The 23,324-nt window shown below is 44.4% G+C and overlaps 1 pseudogene; it reads left to right on the top strand.

The window, feature by feature from the left end:
* The first annotated feature begins 3,904 nt into the window (after positions 1-3,904).
* The window catches only part of LOC121282427, a 47,617-nt pseudogene continuing 28,197 nt past the window's right edge, over positions 3,905-23,324 (top strand).

The raw sequence follows: 23,324 nt of genomic DNA, 5'->3' as shown, positions 1-23,324 counted from the left end.
ACTGGGAGTGTTGGTGATAAACTCACTGATGAACTTGGAGTGTTGCCGATAAAATCACTAATGAACTGGGAATTGGTGATAAGCTCACTGATGAACAGAGAGAGTTGGTCATAAAGTCGCTGATGAACTGACATTCCTGGTGATAAATTCACTGATGAAGACGGAGTTTGGTGATAAATTCACTGATGAACTGAGATTTAATGATTAACTCACTGATGAACTGGGAGATGCTGTAAAACTAACTGATAGACTGGGAGTTGGTGATAAACTCACTGATGAACTGTGAGTTGCTAAAAAAAACTCACTGATGGACTGGTAGTTGGTGAAAAACTCACCAGAGAAGTGGGAGTGTAGGCTATAAACACACTGATGAACTGGGAGTTCGTAACAAACTAGCTGATGAACTGGGAGTGTTGGTGATAAACTCACTGATGAACTTGGAGTGTTGCCGATAAAATCACTAATGAACTGGGAATTGGTGATAAGCTCACTGATGAACAGAGAGAGTTGGTCATAAAGTCGCTGATGAACTGACATTCCTGGTGATAAATTCACTGATGAAGACGGAGTTTGGTGATAAATTCACTGATGAACTGAGATTTAATGATTAACTCACTGATGAACTGGGAGATGCTGTAAAACTAACTGATAGACTGGGAGTTGGTGATAAACTCACTGATGAACTGTGAGTTGCTAAAAAAAACTCACTGATGGACTGGTAGTTGGTGAAAAACTCACCAGAGAAGTGGGAGTGTAGGCTATAAACACACTGATGAACTGGGAGTTCGTAACAAACTAGCTGATGAACTGGGAGTGTTGGTGATAAGCTCACTGATGAACTGGGAGTTGGAAATGAACCCTCTGATGAACTGGGAGTTGGAAATAAATGCACTGACGAACAGGAAGTGTTGGTGATGAACTCACTTATGAACTGGGATTGTGGATGATAAAATCACTGATGAACTTGCAGTGTTGGTGATAATGTCAATGATGAACTGGGAAATGGTGATAAACTCACATGTGATCTGGGAGTTCCTGATAAACCCAGTGATGAACTGGAAGTTTGTGACAAACTGGCTGATGAACTTGGAGTTTGTGAAAATCTTGCGGATGAACTGGAAGTGTGTTTTATGAACTCACTGATGAACTGGGTGTTGGTTATAAACTCACTGATGAAGTGGGCGTTGTTGATAAATTCACTTGTGACCTGGGAGATTTGCCGATAACCTCAGTAATGAACAGGGATTGATCATGACAAACTCACTGATAAACTGGGAGTGTTGGTGATCAACCAACTGATGAACTGGGAGTGTTGTTGATAAACTCACTGATGAACTTGGACTGTTGGTGATAAACTAACTGATGAACTTGGAGTGTTGCTGATAAAATCACTGATGAACAGCGAATTGGTGATAAGCTCACTGGTGAACTGGAAGTGTTGTTGATATACATAGTGATGAACGGGGACTGTTGGTGATATGCTCAATGCTGAAATGGGAGTGTTTTTGATAAATGCACTGATGAACTGGGAGAAATGAATTTGGTGATGAAATCACCAATGAACTGTGAGTTGGTAAAAAACTCACTGATGGACTGGGAGTTGGTGAAAAACTCACTGCTGAACTGGGAGTGTTGGCGATAAATTCACTGATGTACTGGGAGTTGGTAATAAATTTTCTGATGAACTGGTAGTGTTGGTCATAAGCGCACTGATAAACTGGGAGTTGGTAAAAAACCACAATGATGAACTGGGAAAAGGAAATCAACGCACTGATGAACAGGAAGTGTTGGAGATAAACTGACTTATGAACAGGGAATGTTGCTGGTAAAATCACTGATGAACTGTGAGAGTTGGCAATAAACTCACTGATGAACAGGGAGTAATCATGATAAACTCGCTGATGAACTGGGAGCGTTGGTGATGAATGCACTGATGAACCGGGAGAGTTGGTCATAAACTCACTGATGAACGGAGATTGCTGGTGATAAATTCACTGATGAAGTGGGAGTTTGGTGATAAATTCACTGATGATCTGGGACTTGGTGGTAAACTCACTGATGAAGTGGGAGTTGGTGATAAACTCACTTGTGACCTGGGAGATTTGCCGATAAACTCACTGATAAACAGGGATTGATCATGACAAACACTGATGAACTGGGTGTGTTGGTGATGAACGAACTGATGAACTGGTATTGTTGTTGATAAAATCACTGATGAGCTGGGAGATGGAGATAAACTCGCTGACTAGCTAGGAGCTGCTGATAAAATCACTGTTGCACTGGGAGATTTGGCGATAAGCTCACTGATTAACAGGAGGTGATCATGATAACCTCACTGATGGACTGGGAGTTGATGATAAATTCAGTGGTGAACTAGATTTTTTGGCGATAAACTCAGTGATGAACTGGGAAATGGTGATAAACTCACTGATGAACTGTGAACTGGTGTTAAACTCGCTGATGAACTGGGAGTGTTGTTTACAAACTCACTGATGAAGTGGGAGTTGGTGGTAAACTAACTGATGAAGTGGAAGTTGATGATAAACTCACATGTAAACTGGGAGAGTTGGCGATAAACTCACTGATGAACAGGGAGTAATCATGACAAACTCGCTGATGAACTGGGAGTGTTGGTGATGAACGAACTGATGAACTGGGAGTGTTGGTGATAAACTCACTGATGAACTTGGAGTGTTGCCGATAAAATCACTGATGAACTGGGAATTGGTGATAAGCTCACTGATGAACAGAGAGAGTTGGTCATAAAGTCGCTGATGAACTGACACTCCTGGTGATAAATTCACTGATGAAGACGGAGTTTGGTGATAAATTCACTGATGAACTGAGATTTAATGATTAACTCACTGATGAACTGGGAGATGCTGTAAAACTAACTGATAGACTGGGAGTTGGTGATAAACTCACTGATGAACTGTGAGTTGCTAAAAAAAACTCACTGATGGACTGGTAGTTGGTGAAAAACTCACCAGAGAAGTGGGAGTGTAGGCTATAAACACACTGATGAACTGGGAGTTCGTAACAAACTAGCTGATGAACTGGGAGTGTTGGTGATAAGCTCACTGATGAACTGGGAGTTGGAAATGAACCCTCTGATGAACTGGGAGTTGGAAATAAATGCACTGATGAACAGGAAGTGTTGGTGATGAACTCACTTATGAACTGGGATTGTGGAAGATAAAATCACTGATGAACTTGCAGTGTTGGTGCTAATGTCAATGATGAACTGGGAAATGGTGATAAACTCACATGTGATCTGGGAGTTCCTGATAAACCCAGTGATGAACTGGAAGTTTGTGAAAATCTTGCGGATGAACTGCGAGTGTGTTTTATGAACTCACTGATGAACTGGGTGTTGGTTATAAACTCACTGATGAAGTGGGAGTTGTTGATAAACTCACTTGTGACCTGGGAGATTTGCTGATAAACTCACTGATGAACAGGTATTGATCATGACAAAAATCACTGGTGAACTGAGTGTGTTGGTGATGAACAAACGGATGAACTGGGAGTGTTGGTGATAAACTCACTGATGAACTTGGAGTGTTGCCGATAAACTCACTAATGAACAGGGAATTGGTGATAAGCTCACTGATGAACAGAGAGAGTTGGTCATAAAGTCGCTGATGAACTGTGATTGCTGGTGATAAATTCACTGTTAAAGAGGGAGTTTGGTGATAAATTCACTGATGAACTGAGATTTAATGATTAACTCACTGATGGACTGGGAGTTGGTGAAAAACCCGCTAGTGAACTAGGAGTGCTGGTGACAAACTCTCTGATGAACTTGGCCTGTTGCTGATAAAATCACTGATCAACTGGCAGTCGGTGATAACCTCACTGATGAACAGGGAGAGTTGGTCATAAACTCGCTGGTGAGCTGAGAATGTTGGTGATAAATTCACTGATGAAGAGGCTGTTTGGTGTTAAATTGACTGATGAACTGGGAGTTGGTGATAAACTCGCTGATGAACTGGCAATTGGTGAAAAGCTCATTGATGAACAGGGAGAGTTGGTTATAAAGTCTCTGATGAACTGAGATTGTTGGTGATAAATTCACAGACGACCTGGGAGTGTTAGTGATAAACTCACTGATGAACAGGGATTGATCATGACAATATCGCTGATGAACTGGGAGTGATGGTGATGAACGAACTGATGAACTGGGAGTGCTGGTGACAAACTCACTGATGAACTGGGAGTGTTGGGAATAAACTCACTGATGAACTTGGAGTGTTGCTGATAAAATCACTGATGAACTGGGAATTGGTGATAAGCTCACTGATGAACAGGGAGAGTTGTTCATAAAGTCGCTGATGAACTGACGTTCCTGGTGATAAATTCACTGATGAAGACGGAGTTTGGTGATAAATTCACTGATGAACTGGGAGTTGATGAGAAACTGACTGACGAACTGGGAGATGCTGTAAAACTAACTGATAGACTGGGAGTTGGTGATAAACTCACTGATGAACTGTGAGTTGCTAAAAAAAAACTCACTGATGGACTGGTAGTTGGTGAAAAACTCACCAGTGAAGTGGGAGTGTAGGCTATAAACATACTGATGAACTGGGAGTTCGTAACAAACTAGCTGATGAACTGGGAGTGTTGGTGATAAGCTTACTGATGAACTGGGAGTTGGAAATGAATCCTCTGATGAACTGGGAGTTGGAAATAAATGCACTGATGAACAGGAAGTGTTGGTGATGAACTCACTTATGAACTGGGATTGTGGATGATAAAATCACTGATGAACTTGCAGTGTTGGTACTAATGTCAATGATGAACTGGGAAATGGTGATAAACTCACATGTGATCTGGGAGTTCCTGATAAACCCAGTGATGAACTGGAAGTTTGTGACAAACTGGCTGATGAATTTGGAGTTTGTGAAAGTCTTGCGGATGAACTGCGAGTGTGTTTTATGAACTCACTGATGAACTGGGTGTTGGTTATAAACTCACTTGTGAGCTGGGAGATTTGCCGATAACCTCAGTAATGAACAGGGATTGATCATGACAAACTCACTGATGAACTGAGTGTGTTGGTGATGAACAAACTGATGAACTGGGAGTGTTATTGATAAACTCACTGATGAACTGGAACTGTTGGTGATATGCTCAATGCTGAAATGGGAGTGTTTTTGATAAATGCACTGATGAACCGGGAGAAATGAATTTGGTGATGAAATCACTGATGAAATGTGAGTTGGTAAAAAACTCATTGATGGACTGGGAGTTGGTGAAAAACTGACTGCTGAACTGAGAGTGTTGGCGATAAATTCACTGATGTACTGGGAGTTGGTAATAAACTTGCTGATGAACTGGTAGTGTTGGTGATAAATGCACTGATGTACTGGGACTTGGTAAAAAAAACCCAATGATGAACTGGGCGATGGAAATCAACGCACTGATGAACAGGAAGTGTTGGTGATAAACTGACTTATGAACTGGGAATGTTGCTGGTAAAATCACTGATGAACTGTGAGAGTTGGCGATAAACTCACTGATGAACAGTGCGTAATCATGATAAACTCGCTGATGAACTGGGAGTGTTGGTGATGAATGAACTGATGAACTGGGATTGTTGGTGATAAACGCAGTGATGGACTTGCAGTGTTGATGCTAAACTCACTGATGAACTGGGAAATGGTGATAGAATCACTGATGAACTGGGAGTTGATGATAAACTCACTGATGATTTGGAAGTTGGTGTCAAACTGGCTGATGAACAGGGAGTTTGTCAAAATCTTGCTGATTAACTGGGAGTGTGGTTTATGAACTCACTGATGAACTGGGAGTTGGTGATAAACTCACTGATGAATTGGGAGTTGGTGATAAACTCACTTGTGAACTGGGAGATTTGCCGATAAACTCTTTGATGAACAGGGATTGATCATGACAAACTCACTGATGAACTGGGAGTGTTGGTGATGAACGAACTGATGAACTGGGAGTGTTGTTGATAAACTCACTGATGAACTCGGCCTGTTGGTGATAAACTAACTGATGAACTTCGAGTGTCGCTGATAAAATCACTGATGAACTGGGAATTGGTGATAAGCTCATTGTTGAACAGGGAGAGTTGGTCGTAAAGTCACTGATGAACTGAGATTGTTGGGGATAAATCATTGATGAACTGGGAGTTGGTGATAAACTTGCTGTTGAATTGGAAGCGTTGTTGATAAACTCAGAGATGAACTCGGACTGTTGGTAATATACTCAATACTGAAATGGGAGTGTTGGTGATAAACGCACTGATGAAGTGGGAGTGTTGGTGATAAAATCACTGATGAACTGCCAATTGGTGATAAGCTCATTGATCAACAGTCATAAAGTTGCTTATGAACTGAGAGTGATAAACGCACTGATGAACTGGGAGTGATGATGATAAACTCACTGATGAAGTGGGAGTGTTGGTGATGAAATCACTGATGAACTGTTAGTTGGTGAAAAACTCATTGATGGACTAGGAGTTGGTGAAAAACTCACTGGTGAACTGGGAGTGTTGGCGATAAATTCGCTGATGTACTGGGAGTTGGTAATAAATTGCTGATGAACTGGGTGTGTTGGTGATAAGCGCACTGATGGACTGGGAGTTGGTAAAAAAAACTCCACTGATTAACCGGGAGATGGAAAGAAATGGACTGATGAACAAAAAGTGTTGGTGATAAACTCACTTATGAACTTGGAATGTTGCTGATAAAATCACTGAGGAAGTGTGAGTTGTTGATAAATGCACTTGTGAACTGGGAGAATTGGCAAGAAACTCACTGATCAACAGGGAGTGATCATGATAAACTCACTGATGGACTGGGAGTTGGTGATAAATTCTCTAGTGAACTAGGAGTGTTGGCGATAATCTCACTGATGAACAGAGAAATGGTGATAAACTCACTGATGAACTGGGAGTCGGTGATAAACTCGCTGATGAACTGGGATTGTCCTTTATGAACTCAATGATGATCTGGGAGTTGGTGATAAACTCACTGATGAAGTGGGAGTTGGTGATAAACTCACTTGTGAACTGGGAGAGTTGGCGATAAACTCACTAATGAAGTGGGAGTTGGTGATAAAATCACTGATGAACTGGGAGTTGGAAAGAAACACACTGATGAAGTGGGAGTTGGTGATAAACGCACTTGTGATCTGGGAGATTTACCGAGAAACTCACTGATGAACAGGGAGTGATCACGATAAACTCACTGATGGACTGGGTGTTGGTGATAAATTCACTGGGGAACTTGGAGCGTTGACGATAATCTCACTGATGAAATGGGAAATGGTGATAAACTCACTGATGAACTCGGAGTCGGTGATAAACTTGCTGATGAACTGGGAGTTTTGTTTATAAACTCACTGATGAATTGGGAGTTGATAAACTCACTGATGAAGTGGGTGTTGGCGATAAACTCACTGATGAACAGGATGTGATCATGATAAACTCACTGATGAACTGGGAGTGTTGGTGATGAACGAACTGATGAACTGGGAGTGTTGGTGATAAAATCACTGATGAACTGGGAATTGGTGATAAGCTCACTGATGAACACGGAGAGTTGGTCATAAACTTGCTGATGTGCTGAGAATGTTGGTGATAAATTCACTGATGAAGAGGGAGTTTGGTGTTAAATTCACTGATGAACAGGGATTTGGTGATAAACTCGCTGATGAACTCAGAGTTGGTGCTAAACTTGCTGGTGAACTGGAAGTGTTGATAAACTCACTGATGAACTGGGACTGTTGGTGATATACTCAATGATGAAATGGGAGTGTTGGTGATAAAATCACTGATGAACTGGCAATTGGTTATAAGCTCACTGATGAACAGAGAGAGTTGGTAATAAAGTTGCTGATGAACTGAGATTGTTGGTGATAAATTCACTGATGAAGAGGGAGTTTGGTGATAAATTCACTGATGAACTGGGAGTGTTGGTGATAAACTCACTGATGAACTGGGAGTTTGTGATACGAACAAAGAACAAAGAAAATTACAGCACAGGAACAGGCCCTACAGCCCTCCAAGCCTTCGCTGATCATGTTTCCTGTCAAACTAAAACATTTTGCACTTCCGTGGTCCATATCCCTCTATTCCCATCCTATTCATGTATTTGTCAACCTGCCTCTTAAACATTACTATCGTACCTGCTTCCACCATCACCTCTGGCAGCGAATTCCAGACACTCACTACCCTCTGCGTAAAAAACTTGCCGCGCACATCTCCTCCATAGTTTTCTCCTCTCACCTTAAATCTATGTCCTCTTGTAATTGACTCTTCCACCCTGGGAAAAAGCTTCTGACTATCTACTCTGTCCATGTCACTCATAATTTTGTAAACTTCTATCAAGTCGCCTCTCAATCTCTGTCACTCTAGTGAGAACAATCCTAGTTTCTCCAACCTCTCCCCAGACCAGGCAGCATTCTGGTAAACCTCCTCTGCCCCCTCTCCAACGCCTCCATATCCTTCTGGTAATGTGGCCACCATATGCCTTCCTGACTACCTTATCCACCTGCGTCCCCACTTTCAGTGACCTGTGGACCTGTACACCCAGACCCCTCTGCCTGTCAATGCCCTTAAGGGTTCTGCCATTTACTGTATAATTCCTGCCTGTATTAGACCTTCCAAATTGCATTACCTCGCATTTGTCCGGATTAAACTCCATCTGCCATTTCTCCGCCGATGTCTCCAACTGATCTATATCCCATTGTATCCTTTGGCAATCCTCTTCACTATCTGCAACTCCTCCAACCTTAGTGTCATCTGCAAACTTACTAATTAGCCCAGTTACATTTTCCTCCAAATCATTTATGTATACTACAAACAGCAAAGGTCCCAGCACTGATCCCTGCAGAACTCCACTAGTTACAGATTTCCCTTTTCAGAAAAGCACCCTTCCACTGCTACCCTTTATCTTCTTTGATCATGCCAATTCTGTATCCATTTTGCCAGCTCACCTCTGATCCCGTGCGACTTTACCTTCTGTACCAGTCTGCCATGAGAGACCTTCTCAAAGGCCTTACTGAAATCCATGTATATAACATCCACTGCCCTTCCATCGTTGATCATCTTTGTCACTTCCTCGAAAAACTCGATCAATTAGTGAGACACGACCTCCCTTTCACAAAGCCATACTGCCTCTTACTAATGCACCCATTTGCTTCCAAATGGTAGTAAATCCTGTCACGAAGAATCTTCTCCAATAATTTCCCTACCACTGACGTAATGCTCACCGGCCTGTAATTTCCTGGATTATCCCTGCTACCCTTCTGAAATAATGGAACAACATTGGCCATTCTCCGGTCCTCTGGGACCTCAACCGTAGCCAGTATGGATACAACAATTTCTGTCAAGGCCCTAGCAATCCCTTGCCTCCCTCAGTACTCTGGGGTAGATCCCGTCGGGCCCTGGGGACTTATCCACCTTAATGTTCTTCAAGACTCCTAACACCTTTAATCTTTAAACACCTTTAACACCTAAAATCATCTTTAACAGTCTTCCTTGAGTATTCTTATGAGACAACAGAGAGATTGGAGCTGGGATATGTATTTGATGTGGCATATATGGACTTCCAAAAGGCATTTGATAAAGTGCCACATAGCAGGCTTACAAAAAAACATAGAATGGAATAAAAGAGACAGTGGCAGCATGGATACTGTGATGACCTTTGACACAGATACAATACAGTAAGGAAAATTTGTAATGTCTTTAAAAGGTCTGTAGAATCTGTAACTGTTTTCACGATTGTTTGAAAGGGCTTTAATAGTTTGCAACAACTGTACCGGAATCAATTGTAACTTTCTTTGAATAATAAGAAATACTGATCCATGTGAACTAGAAAATCTTACCCTGGACCAGTACCAATGGGAAGGAAGTTAAGAAAGAAACCATGTGCTTGGCAGATGCAATGGAGACCTGCAGATATAAAGGAGAACTACAAGCAGGTGAGTTGGAGGCTGATGACAATCAATACATAGATGCAGACACAAAGAGAAAATAAGCAGGAACATAACGTTTTCTTATGAGGAATCACTCTCGCGAAGAGATCAGCTTTTCTGTTTGGCTGAAAAGGAGGTAAGAACTCTTAGGGTACTCTGTGAGCTGGCTAAAAGGGTGTAAATCTTAGAAAGTTTAGAGATGCTAATGACCTGGCTGTTTTCCCAGGAGTTTCCAAATCATGAAGCATGGTGATTTTGTTTTTTTGGTTGAAAAGGAATTTTGGAAATTTACATAATCAGGGCTGTTGTGACCTGAGGGAGAGGGGGCTTATAGACATGTGCCTTGCTGATGATAATCATACTCATGAAACTTACAGGTGAAAGTGTTCTGACCAGAATGGGTCAGAGTGTGTGAATTATCAAGCCCCACTACTACACAGGCCATACCATTAATTTAAATGTTTAATTTTCTCACCGAAATGGCCAGTGGTGTACCTGTACCTCTAGTACCCAGCAGAAAAGGGACTTTGACCAGGCTTCTTTCAAAAGCTCAGAATGATTAATTTATTTTAAAACAAAACAATATACAAGTACAGGTTAACACACAATTGTAACCAGACACTATAACTATCTATCTCTTCCTAAAGAATTCCCCAGCATACACACACAAAGACAAACAGAGGACAAACAGATAGAGTCTCTCTGCATAGATGGGCTTTGGAGGATGCACATTATACACTAAAGGATAAAGTCCGCAGGGTCTCAATGCTGTCACCTGAAATCCTCTGGTGTGAAGACTGGCCGCTGGTCCCAGTGGATGCCTGGAAGTTCTCACCACTGGCTTCAGCTTTACAGGGCCAAGGCAGACTGGTTACACACGGATGGGGGTTTTCTGGCTACAGGTTGATAGCCACACAGAATTTAGGCAAGGTAGAGAGAGGGAGCCAGTCAAGGTAACCTTCTTTCCTCAGCTTGTTCTCCAACAAGACTGCCTTCAAAACAAGCAGGTTCACAACTTGAGTTTTTTCATCTCCCTCATGTGATTGCATTTTGTCTCCCAGCTTTTCATTAAATAAAGTGCTTTGCAGTTCAACACAAACAAGCAACTCCTTCTCAAGAACCATAGAGGTTCTTGGAAGAGACCCGCTTGTTGACAATTCCAAAGTGAATTTATGACCTTTTAAAAAAAATCCCAGGTTAGCGTCCAGATGACCAAATCATGCCTGGTCCTTCCATTTTGTAAAAGAAAACTTCAGTCTTGAGAGATATGATTCAAAACAAAAGCTGATGTTGGATAGGACTCCTGACCTACCCTGTGTGTGTAAAGAGCAACACATCTAAAGGATACAATTCTAAAAGGGATGCAGGAACAGAGACCTGGAAAATGAGGAAGGGAATAGTGGGGGGGGGGGGGTAAACAAAGGTTTGTGGGAGCACAAATACATGAAAATTCATGTCGCATGTTAATAAAGTTGCAAAAAAAAACATAAGCACAAAGGTTTAATTCTAGATGATGGAATTGGGAAGTGAAGGAATGATCCTAATCTTGTATTGAACATTGGTTAGACTATACCTGGAGGACCACATATAATTCTGATCGCCATGTTATAAAAAGGATATAGAGGTACTGAAGAGGGTGCAAAAAAGATTCTCAAGGATGATACCAGAAATGCAAGATTATACCTAACAGGAAAAGAAAAGCAACCTAAACCTCTTATCTCTTAAAGGAAGGGCTAACCTGATAGAAATCTTTAAATAATGAAAGGTTTTCATCAAGTGGATACAGAGAGAATGTTTCCCTTTGTGGGGAAGAGGCCGTCAATATAAGATAGTCACCAAGAAATCCAATAGGGAATTGAGAAGGAACATACTTATTGAGAGAGTGGTGAGAATGTGGAGCTCACTACCATGGGGTTGGTTGAGGTGTACAGTGTAGATGTATTTAAGGAGAGACTAAACAATCATATGAGGCAAAAGGAAATAGAGCATTAGGAATGATAGATCACAGAGGTTTGAGTGGAGTCTAAACACTGGCATGGACTGATTTGGCTGAATTGTCTGTTTCTGGGTCATATTTCCTTTGTAATGTTAATATCTAAGGAGAATGAGTGAAGTGATTGCCAACCTTGTGACAGTGCAATGATTAAATAGCCTTTTTCTTTCCAGAGTCTTCACATGTGCAGCAAGTGGCTCTGGACATCCACGGTATCATCCATGGCATCATCCTGCAGCGGTGCAGGTAAAGGGCAGTTTTCATCTGGTGACTTACACCTCACAAGTGAGCATAAGAAGGGACAACTGTGGAGAGTCTGCATCAGCCTGGGAGATCAAAGCTCTGCTCAGCTAGACAGAGATGCTGAACCTCAGGAGGAATCACTGAGAAGGAGAATGCTTGAGGTGCAAGAGTAACTTATTCCTGTCGAATGTCACACTCTCCATTGTAGCAGAGAGGATGGAAGAGTCCAGCTCAGTTAGCTGTAGATTAGTGGTATTATAAGAATACCTGCTTTCCATGCAGTTGGAAATCGGCCCATGCAGACTGTGACCGTGGCCACACAGACTTGAATGATAACTTGTCTGCTGCCTGAACAATGGATACTTTATCGATGTCCTTCCAACATGTCAGTGATCTGATCTCCCATAGAGCTGATAAGGATGACATGGCACTGGCCCAAGAAGGGGGTGATGGCACAGAGAGATAGGAAAATGGGGGTGCCATCAAACTGCTCCCACTTTTCAACTGTTGTCCCGATGATCGAGTCTGCCCCTGCACAGATGGGGCAGTTTTGGTGGGATCTTCAGCAGCACATGATATTGGTTAGTTCCACTCCCATGTCTTGCCCATTATTGCATTCCAAGTGTCAACTTCACAATAAATGTCACACACACCAGCAATTATATGGTGAATGAGTAATGGGGGAATTTGTGGCTGAAGGTCCTTCTAGAGCAAAGGGGGAGGCAGTGAGCAGAGTGGTGGGAACAGACTGCAGGAGGCAATTGGTTATATTTCACACGAGGTGAATCATTGTGATATTAGGACATCCCTGACAGCAGTGTAATGACTGGTCTGCTCTCGAGTTGGGTGAGCCATGTTCCTCCTCCTCTATGTCCTCCAACAATAAGTGATGAGCTCCTTTGCCTCCTCTGCCTATCCTCTCTGCTGTTGAATGTTGTGCAGGACACAACACCACTGATTCTGGACAGCCTTACTGGTCAGTTCTGATGGGCATCATTTGTTTAGGTGAATCTCTAACATGCTACTGCAGGACTCTGTTGATGGTCTTGTGACCCATCTTAGTGTGTTCTTACATCTCATTAGTGGTTTGAAGGAGTTTCTTTGATCTCTTGTGACCCAGTTGTTAATTTTCATTCTGAGATGACAAAGTCTGGGATGTTGAACTGAGAAGATTGGGATGTATGAAAGCATCATGCCAACTCTCAGGAAATCTGGAGCAGGCCTCTTCTTGTGCTTTCACACCAGCTGCACATTCATGGAAAAATATCCCTTGCAATTTATAAAAAACTCCTGGTTGCTATGGTGATGTTCAGTTTCACCCTGTGCGTGTTAGGCCTTGGCAGCCTGAACTTGTGGGAATCTGGCCAGAGAGGTGAGTCTGAGAGCTTACTTACTATTCTGGCTATTGTCACAGAGGACGTTTATACAGTTTCCAACTCTGTCAAACAATCCACTTGTCACCTACATTCTACATTTATGTTCAGTTGGCTGTGAAACCTTCAATCTGTCTTTGGATAATGCCATGGAAATCAAATCAAAACAACTGCCCGATGATGACTCCTCCTGTGCACATTTTGAATCCACAGGATGTTGTTACTGCCACAGATGATGCTGATTTACTCCCTCTGATACACTGTCAAACACAGACAAGCTGCCTTCTAAGCTGATCTTCTCAATCTGTATGCCTCTGAGGATGACAGAAATCTATCTTCACAAACCAGTTCCCCACCAAGCATTTGTGCAAATGGACTGAGCTTTAATCACAGTTTAAAACTCAGCTGAAGTCCAGGTTAATCTTGCTTCATGTTCTGAAACCCTGAGAAGGTAATTTTGCCTGGGATTATTAACTACACTGAAAAACTGCTCATCCACATGCAAAAGCTAAAAGCCAGACTTCAGCGAACAGATTACCCACTGTCACCTTAATGTTCACCCAGAAACCAGCTACAGTTGCAGATGTGATATGAAAATAATATATATTTAAGTTCCCACTCTTGCCCCCAACCACAATACCTGGGGATAAAACCTGTCAAAGTGAGCATGCAGCTGTCAGCCATGTCAGTATTTAAAACCCATCTGGTTCTTTTCCTTTAGCAGGGAAATCTGCCACCCTTGCCCAGTCTGGCCTACATGTGACTCCCGACCCACAGCAATGTGGTTGACCCTGAACTGCCCTCTGAAATGACTCAGCAAGCCGCTCAATTGTATGGCAAGGGCAATTGTAGATGGGCAATAAATGCTGGCTTTGTCAGCTATTTCCACATCCTGCAATGAATAAAGAAGGGGCCAATCGGATTGATATTCACATATGGGATCAGTAATTTTATTTTCATTCACTGGAACAGATATATAATGCCCAGCAAATCCCATAATGCACATTTTACACAACCAGCTAAAGTTAATCTCATGCTTCTAGGTTACAGAACGGCACACACTCGCTACACATTGCCTGATCCTAACACTAACAAACTTTCTCACTGAATTCAGGAGCTATCTGTTTCCTGCTGTATTTAGTTTCTGTGAGGTAATTCACCCTAATCCAAATTCAGGTATCATTAACTCAGACACTGATCATCTCAACATGAGCACTTCTGAATGGATCACAGTCAGGAGTGGAGGGACTGTGCCCAGTACAGGTGAGAGACTGTGTCCAGTAGAGGTGGGAGACTGTGTCCAGTACATATGAGAGACTGTGCCCAGTAGGAGTGAGAAACTGTGCCCAAAGAGACGAGGGATTGTGTCCACACCAGGTGAGAGACGGTGTCCTGAACAGATGAGAGACTGTGTCCAATACAGATGAGAGAAACTGCCCACTAGAGGTTAGGGACTGTGCTCAGTACAGGTGAGAGACTGTGTCCACACTAGGTGAGAGAGTGTGTCCAGTACAGGTGAGAGACTGTGTCGAGTACGAGTGAGAAACTGTGCCCAAAGCGAATAGAGATTGTGTCCATACCAGTGAGAGACTGTGTCCACTACAGATGAGAGACTGTGTCCAATACAGATGAGAGACTGTGTCCAATACAGATGAGTGAAAGTGCCCAGTAGAGGTTAGGGACGGTGCTCAGTACAGGTGAGAGACTGTGTCCAATACAGGTGAGAGAGTGTGTCCTGTACAGGGAAGAGCCTGTGTCCTGTACAGATGAGAGACTTATACCAGTGTAGCTGAGAGGTTGTGTCAACAATAGGGGAGAGACATTGTCCAGTAGAGATGAGAGGCTGTGTATAGTACAGGTGAGAGACACTGCCCACAACAGGTGGGAGAATCTGTCCACAACAGGTGAGAGAATCTGTCCACAACAGGTGAGAGAATCTGTCCACAACAGGTGAGAGAATCTGTCCACACCAGGTGTGAGAATCTGTCCACAAGAGCGGACAGACTGTGTCCAGTACAGGCGAGAGACTGTGTCCAATACAGGGAAGAGACTGTATTCATTACAGGGGAGAGACAGTGTCAATGATATTTTAGAGGCTATGTCCGGTGCAGATGACAGACTGGCCAGTACACGTGACAGAATATGTGCAATACAGGTCAGAGACTGTGCCTGGTACAGGTGGGAGACTGAGTGCTTTAGAGGTGAGAGACTGTCAACCACAGCTGAGAGAATGTGTCCCATACAGGTGAGAGACATTGTGCTGTAAAGGTGAGGGATTGAGTCCTGCAGAGGTGAGAGACCGTTTCCAGTATAAGTGAGGGGCTGTGTCCATTACAGGTGAGAGACTGTGTTCATGACAGGTAAGGACTATGTCCTCTACAGTTTAGAGACGTTATCCAGTCCAGATGTACTGGTGAGAGAATGTGTCCAGTACAGGTGAGAGACTGTGTCCAGCAGGAGTGAGAAATTGTGCCCAAAGAGACGAGGGATTGTGTCCACACCAGGTGAGAGACTGTGTCCTGAACAGATGAGAGACTGTGTCCAGTACAGGTGAGAGACTGTGCCGGTACAGGTGGGAGTCTGTGTAAATGAAACATGTGAGACTGTGTCTGGTAGAGTTGGGGGACGCTGCCCAGAACAGCTGAGAGTCTGTGTTCATGACACGTAAGGACTATGTCCTCTGCAGTTTAGAGATTTTATCCAGTACCGATGAGAGACTGTATCCAGTGCAGTTGAAAGACTGTGTCTAGTGCAGGAGAGAGTCTCTGTCCAGTACAGAAGAGAGGCTGCATCCAGTACAGTTGAGAGACTGTGTTTAGTCCAGTTGAGAGACTGTGCTCTGCAGAGGATGAGACTGCCCACAACAGTTGAGATATGGTGTCCAGTACAAGGGAGATACATTGTCCAGCATAGGTGAGAGACTCGATCCAGTACAGGTGATGGACTCTGTCCAGTACAGGTCAGAGACTCTGTCCAGAAGACTTAGAAGACTGTGTCCAGTACAGGTGAGAGGCATTGCCCACAACAGGTGAGAGAATCTGTCCACAACAGTGTGAGAATCTGTCCACAAGAGCGGACAGACTTTTTCCAGTACAGGGGAGAGACTGTGTCCAGTACAGGGAAAAGACTGTGTCCTGTACAGGGAAGAGACAGTGTCCTGTACAGGGAAGAGACAGTGTCCTGTACAGGGAAAAGACAGTGTCCTGTACAGGGAAAAGACTGTGTCCATTACAGATGAGAGACAGTGTCAATGAAATTTGACAGATTATGTCCAGTGCAGATGACAGACTGTCCAGTACTCGTGACAGAATATGTGCAATACAGGTCAGAGACTGTGCCTGGTACAGGTGGGAGACAGAGTCCAGTAGAGATAAGAGACTTTTAACCACAGTTGAAAGAAAGTATCCCATACAGGTGAGAGACTGTGTCCAGTACAGGTGATAGACTATGTCCAGTGGACATGGGAGACTGCGTCCAGGACAAGAGAGACTGTTCAGTACAGTTTAAAGACTGTGTCTAGAAGTGGTGAGTGACTGTGCCCAGTACTGGTGAGAAACTGTGTCCACAGCAGGTGAGAACCTGTGTCTAGATGCAGTGAAGACTCTGTCCAGTACAGGGGAGAGACTGTGTTGATTACAGGGGAGAGACATTGTCAATGAAAGTTGAGAGATTATATCCAGTACAGGTGACAGATTGTGTCTAGTACATGTGACAGTCTATGTCCAGTCCAGGTGGAAGACAGAGACCAGTACCGGTGAGAGACTGAGAGAATATGTCCGGTAGAGGTGAGAGACTTTTTTCCACAAGAGGTGAGAGGTTGTGTCCAGTACAGGTGATAAACTGAGTCCATTACAGGGGAGAGACAGTGTCAATTAAAGTTGATAGACAACATCAATTGCACCATTCAGATTTTGTCCACTACAAGTGACAAGATATGTCCAGTACAGGTCAGAGGCCGTGTCCAATACAGGTGGTAGACTAAGTCCAGTAGAGGTGACTTACAATATCCAGTCCAGATGTAGACTGTGTCCAGTAGAGGTGAGAGACTGTGTCCAGTACAGTTGAGAGACTGTGTTTAGCACAGGTGAGAAACTGCGTCCTGTACAGAAGAGAGACTTGCCCAATAGAGGAGAGGGACTGTTTCCTGTACAGAAGAGAGACTGTCTAGTACACGAGATGGACCGTGTCCAATACAGGCGAGAGAAACTGTCTGGTAGGGCTGAGAGGCTGTGTCCAGTACAGGTGAGAGACTATAACCAGTGTGGGTGAGGGCCGGTGTCCAGCGTGGGTGATAGACTGCGTCCAGTCCAGGAGAAAGATGGTGCCCAATAATGGTGAGAGACAGTGTCCAGTAGAGATGAGAGGTTGTGTCCACAATTTGTGAAAGACTGTTTCCATTACAGGTGCGAGAATGGATCAATACAGGCAAGGGGCTGTATCCAGTAGAGAAGAGTGACTGTGTCCAGTACAGGTGAGAGACTGTATCCAGTACCGGTGAGAGACTTTGTCCAGTAAAAGTGAGAGACTATGTCCAGTAGGAGTGAGAAACCTTGCCCAAAGAAACGAGAGATTGCGTCCACACCAGGCGAGCGACTGTGTTCTGCACAGATGAGAGACTGTGTCCAATACAGATGAGAGAAAGTGTCCAGTAGAGGTTAGGGACTGTGTTCAGTACAGGTGAGAGACTGTGTCCAATACAGATGAGAGACTGTGTTCAGTACTGGACAGAAACTGTGGCCAGTACAGATGAGAGCCTTATACCAGTGTAGGTGAGAGGTTGTGTCAACAATAGGGGAGAGACTTTGTCTAGTAGAGATGAGAGATTGTGTATAGTACAGATGAGAGACACTGCCCACAACAGGTGGGAGAATCTGTCCACAACAGGGGAGAGAATCTGTCCACAACAGGGGAGAGAATCTGTCCACAAGAGCGGACAGACTGTGTCCAGTACAGGGGAGAGACTGTGTCCAGTACAGGGAAGAGACTGTGTCCAGTACAGGATAGAGACTGTGCCCTGTACAGGTGAGAGACTGTGTCCAATACAGATGAGAGACTGTGTTCAGTACCGGACAGGTGCTGTGCCCAGTACAGATGAGAGCCTTATACCAGTGTAGTTGAGAGTTGGCGTCAACAATAGGGGAGAGTTTTTGTCCAGTAGAGATGAGAGACAGTGTATAGTACAGGTGAGAGATACTGCCCACAACAGGGGGGAGAATCTGTCCACAACAGGGGAGAGAATCTGTCCACAAGAGCGGACAGACTGTGTCCAGTACAGGGGAGAGACTTTGTCCTGTACAGGGAAGAGACTGTGTCCTGTACAGGGAAAAGACTGTGTCCATTACAGGGGAGCGACAGTGTCAATGAAATTTGACAGACTATGTCCAGTGCAGATGACAGACTGTCCAGTACACGTGACAGAATATATCCAATACACGTCAGAGACTGTACCTGGTACTGGTGGGAATCCAGTAGAGGTGAGAGACTGTCAACCACAGTTGAGAGAATGTGTCCCATACAGGTGAGAGATGCTGTCCAGTACAGGTGAGACACTATAACCAGTGTTGGTGAGGGAGCGTGTCCAGTGTGGGTGATAGACTGCGTCCAGTACAGGAGGAAGATGGTGCCCAATAATGGTGAGAGACAGTGTCCAGTAGAGATGAGAGGTTGTGTCCACAATTGGTGAGAGACTGTTTCCAGTACAGGTGAGAAACTGTGTCAATACAGGGAAGGGGCTGTATCCAGTAGAGAAGAGAGACTGTGTCCAGTGCAGGAGGGAGACTGTGACCAGTACATGTGAGAGACTGTGGCCAGAAGCAGGGGAGAGACTGTGCACAGTACAGGCGATAGACTGTGTCCAGTACAAGTGACAGAATATGTCCAGTAAAAGTGAGAGACCTATCAGGTACATTTCAGAGACGGCGTCAATGACAGATGAAATATTGTGTCCAGTACAGGTGAGAGACTGTGTCCAGTATAAGAGAGCAGCTGTGTCCATTACAGGTGAGGGTTTTTGTCCTGCAGAGGTGAGAGACTGTTTCCAATATAAGTGAGGGGCTGTGTCCATTACAGGTGAGAGACTGTGTCCAGTACAGGTGAGAGACTGTGTAAATGGAACATGTGAGAAAGTGTCCGAAAGAGTTAGGGGATGTGTTCATGACAGGTAAGGACTATGCCCTCTACAGGTTAGAGACTTTATCCAGTACAGATGAGAGACTGTATCCAGTACAGTTGAAAGACTGTGTCCAGTGCAGGTGAGAGACTGTGTAAATGAAACATGTGAGAAAGTGTCTGAAAGAGTTGGAGGATGTGTTCATGACAGGTAAGGACTATGTCCTCTAGAGTTTAGAGACTTTATCCAGTACAGATGAGAGACTGTATCCAGTACAGTTGAAAGACTGTGTCCAGTGCAGGTGAGAGACTCAGTCCAGTACAGCTGAGAGGCTGCATCCAGTACAGTTGAGAGACAGTCTTTAGTCCAGTTGAGAGACTGTGCGCTGCAGAGGAGTGAGACTGTGTGCACAACAATTGAGAGATGGGGTGTCCAGTACAGGGGAGATACTTTGTGCAGTACAGGTGAGAAACTCTGTCAAGAAGACATAGGAGACTGTGTCCAGTATAGGTGATAGGCATTGCCCACAACAGATGATAGAATCTGTTGACTAGAGTGGACAGACTTTGCCCAGTACAGTGGAGAGACTATGTCCAGTATAGTTGAAAGACTGCGTCCAGTACAGATGAGAGACTGTGTCCAGTAGGAGTGAGAAACTGTCCCCAAAGAGACGAGAGATTAGGTCCACACCAGGGGAGAGATTGTTTCCTGTACAGGTGAGAGACTGTGTCCAGTACAGGTGAGAGGCTGTGACCAGTAGGAGTGAGAAATTGTGCCCAAAGAGAAGAGAGATTGTGTCCACACCAGGTGAGAGACTGTGTCCACTACAGATGAGAAACTGTGTCCAATACAGATGAGAGAAAATGCCCAGTAGAGGTTAGTGACTGTGCTCAGTACAGGTGAGAGACTGCGTCCAATACAGATGAGAGACTGCATCCAATACAGGTGACAGACTGTGTTCAGTATCGGACAGAGACTGTGTCCAATACAGATGAGCACCTAATACTAGTGTAGGTGAGAGGTTGTCTCAAAAATAGGGGAGAAACATTGTCCAGTAGAGATGAGAGACTGTGTATAGTACAGGTGAGAGACACTGCCCACAACAGGTGGGAGAATCTGTCCACAACAGGTGAGAGAATCTGTCCACAACAGGTGTGAGAATCTGGTCCACAAGAGCGGACAAACTGTGTCCAGTACAGGGGCGAGACTGTGTCCAGTACAGGGAAGAGACTTTGTCTTGTACATGGAAGAGACTCTGTCCTGTACAGTTGAGAGCCAGTCTCCAGTACAGGTGAGAGACTTCGTCCAATACAGGTTAGAGACTGTGTTCAGTACCAGACAGAGACTGGGTCCAGTACAGATGAGAGACTTATACCAGTGTAGCTGAGAGTTTGTGTCAACAATAGGGGAGAGACATTGTCCAGTAGAGATGAGAGACTGTGTATAGTACAGGTGAGAGACACTGCCCAAAACAGGAGGGAGAATCTGTCCACCACAGGTGAGAGAATCTGCCCACAACAAGTGTGAGAATCTGTCCACAAGAGCGGACAGACTGTTTCCAGTACAGGGGAGAGACTCTGTCCTGTACAGTGAAGAGACTGTGTCCTGTACAGGGAAAAGACTGTGTCCATTACAGTGGAGAGACAGTGTCAATGAAATTTGACAGACTATGTCCAGTGCAGATAACAGACTGTCCAGTACACGTGACAGAATATGTCCAATACACGCCAGAGACAGTACCTGGTACAGGTGGGAGTTTGAGTCCAGTAGAGATGAGAGACTGTCATCCACAGTTGAGAGAATGTGTCCCATACAGTGGAGAGACTCTGTCCAGTACAGTTGAGAGACTATAACCAGTGTGGGTGACGGACTGTGTCCAGCATGGGTGATAGACTGCGTCCAGTAAAGGAGGAAGATGGTGCCCAATAATGGTGAGAGACAGTGTCCAGTAGAGATGAGAGGTTGTGTCCACAATTGGTGAGAAACTGGTTCCAGTACAGGTGTGAGACTGTGTCAATACAGGGAGGGGCTGTATCCAGTAGAGAAGAGAGACTGTGTCCAGTGCAGGAGGGAGACTGTGACCACTACAGGTGAGAGATTGTGGCCAGAAGCAGGTGAGAGACTGTGCACAGTACAGGCGATAGACTGTGTCCAGTACAGGTGACAGAATATGTCCAGTACAAGTGACAGGCTTTTTCTGGTACACTTGAGAGACTCTGTCAATGACAGATGAAAGGTTGTGTCCAGTACAGGTGAGAGACTGTGTCCAGTATAAGAGAGCGGCTGTGTCCATTACAGCTGAGGGATTTTGTCCTGCAGAGGTGAGAGACTGTTTCCAATATAAGTGAGGGGCTGTGTCCATTACAGGTGAGAGACGGTGTCCAGTACAGTTGAGAGACTGTGTAAATGAAACATGTGAGACTGTGTCCGGTAGAGTTGGGGGATGTTTTCATGACAGATAAGGACTATGTCTTCTACAGTTTAGAGACTTTATCTAGTACAGATGAGAGACTGTACCCAGTGCAGTTGAAAGACTGTGTTCAGTGCAGGTGAGAAACTCTGTCCAGTACAGCTGAGAGGCTGCATCGAGTACAGTTGAGAGACAGTGTTTAGTCCATTTGAGAGACTTTGCCCTTCGGAGGAGTGAGAAATTGTCAATAACAGTTGAGAGATGGTATCCAGTACAATGGAGATACTTTGTGCAGTGTAGGTGTGAGACTCGTTCCAATACATGTGACAGACTCTGTCCAGTACAGGTGAGGGACTCTGTCCAGTAGACATAGGAGACTGTGTCCAGTACTGGTAAGAGACACTGTCCACAACAGGTGAGAGAATCTGTCAACAATAGTGGACAGACAGTGCCCATTACAGGGGTGACACTGTGTCCAGTATAGGTGAAAGACTGTGCTCAGTACATGTGAGAGACTGTGTCCAATACAGGTGAGAGACTGCATCCAATACAGTTGAGAGACTGCGTCCAATACAGATGAGAGACTGTGTTCAGTACCGGACAGAAACTGTGTCCTGTACAGATGAGAGCCTTATACCAGTGTAGGTGAGAGGTTGTGTCAACAATAGGGGAGAGACTTTGTCCAGTAGAGATGAGAGATTGTGTATAGTACAGGTGAGAGACACTGCCCACAACAGGTGGGAGAATCTGTCCACAACAGGGGAGAGAATCTGTTCACAACAGGTGTGAGAATCTGTCCACAACAGGTGTGAGAATCTGTCCACAAGAGTGGACAGACTGTGTCCAGTACAGGGGAGAAACTGTGTCCAGTACAGGGAAGAGACTGCGTACTGTACAGGGAAGAGACTGCGTACTGTACAGGGAAGAGACTGCGTACTGTACAGGGAAGAGACTGCGTACTGTACAGGGAAGAGACTGTGTCCTGTACAGGGAAAAGACTGTGTCCATTACAGGGGAGAGACAGTGTCAATGAAATTTGACAGACTTTGTCCAGTGCAGATGACAGACTGTCCAGTACACGTGACAGAATATGTCCAATACACGTCAGAGACTGTAACTGGTACAGGTGGGAGACTGAGTCCAGTAGAGGTGAGAGACCTTTAACCAAAGTTGAGAGAATGTATCCCATACAGGTGAGAGACTCTGTCCAGTACAGGTGAGAGACCATAACCAGTGTAGGTGAGG

The sequence above is a fragment of the Carcharodon carcharias genome, chromosome 9, assembly GCF_017639515.1.
Source record: "Carcharodon carcharias isolate sCarCar2 chromosome 9, sCarCar2.pri, whole genome shotgun sequence".
In the NCBI taxonomy this organism is placed as follows: domain Eukaryota; kingdom Metazoa; phylum Chordata; class Chondrichthyes; order Lamniformes; family Lamnidae; genus Carcharodon; species Carcharodon carcharias.
Note: the sequence above shows the minus strand (reverse complement) of the source record. Positions and strands in the feature narration are given on the sequence as shown.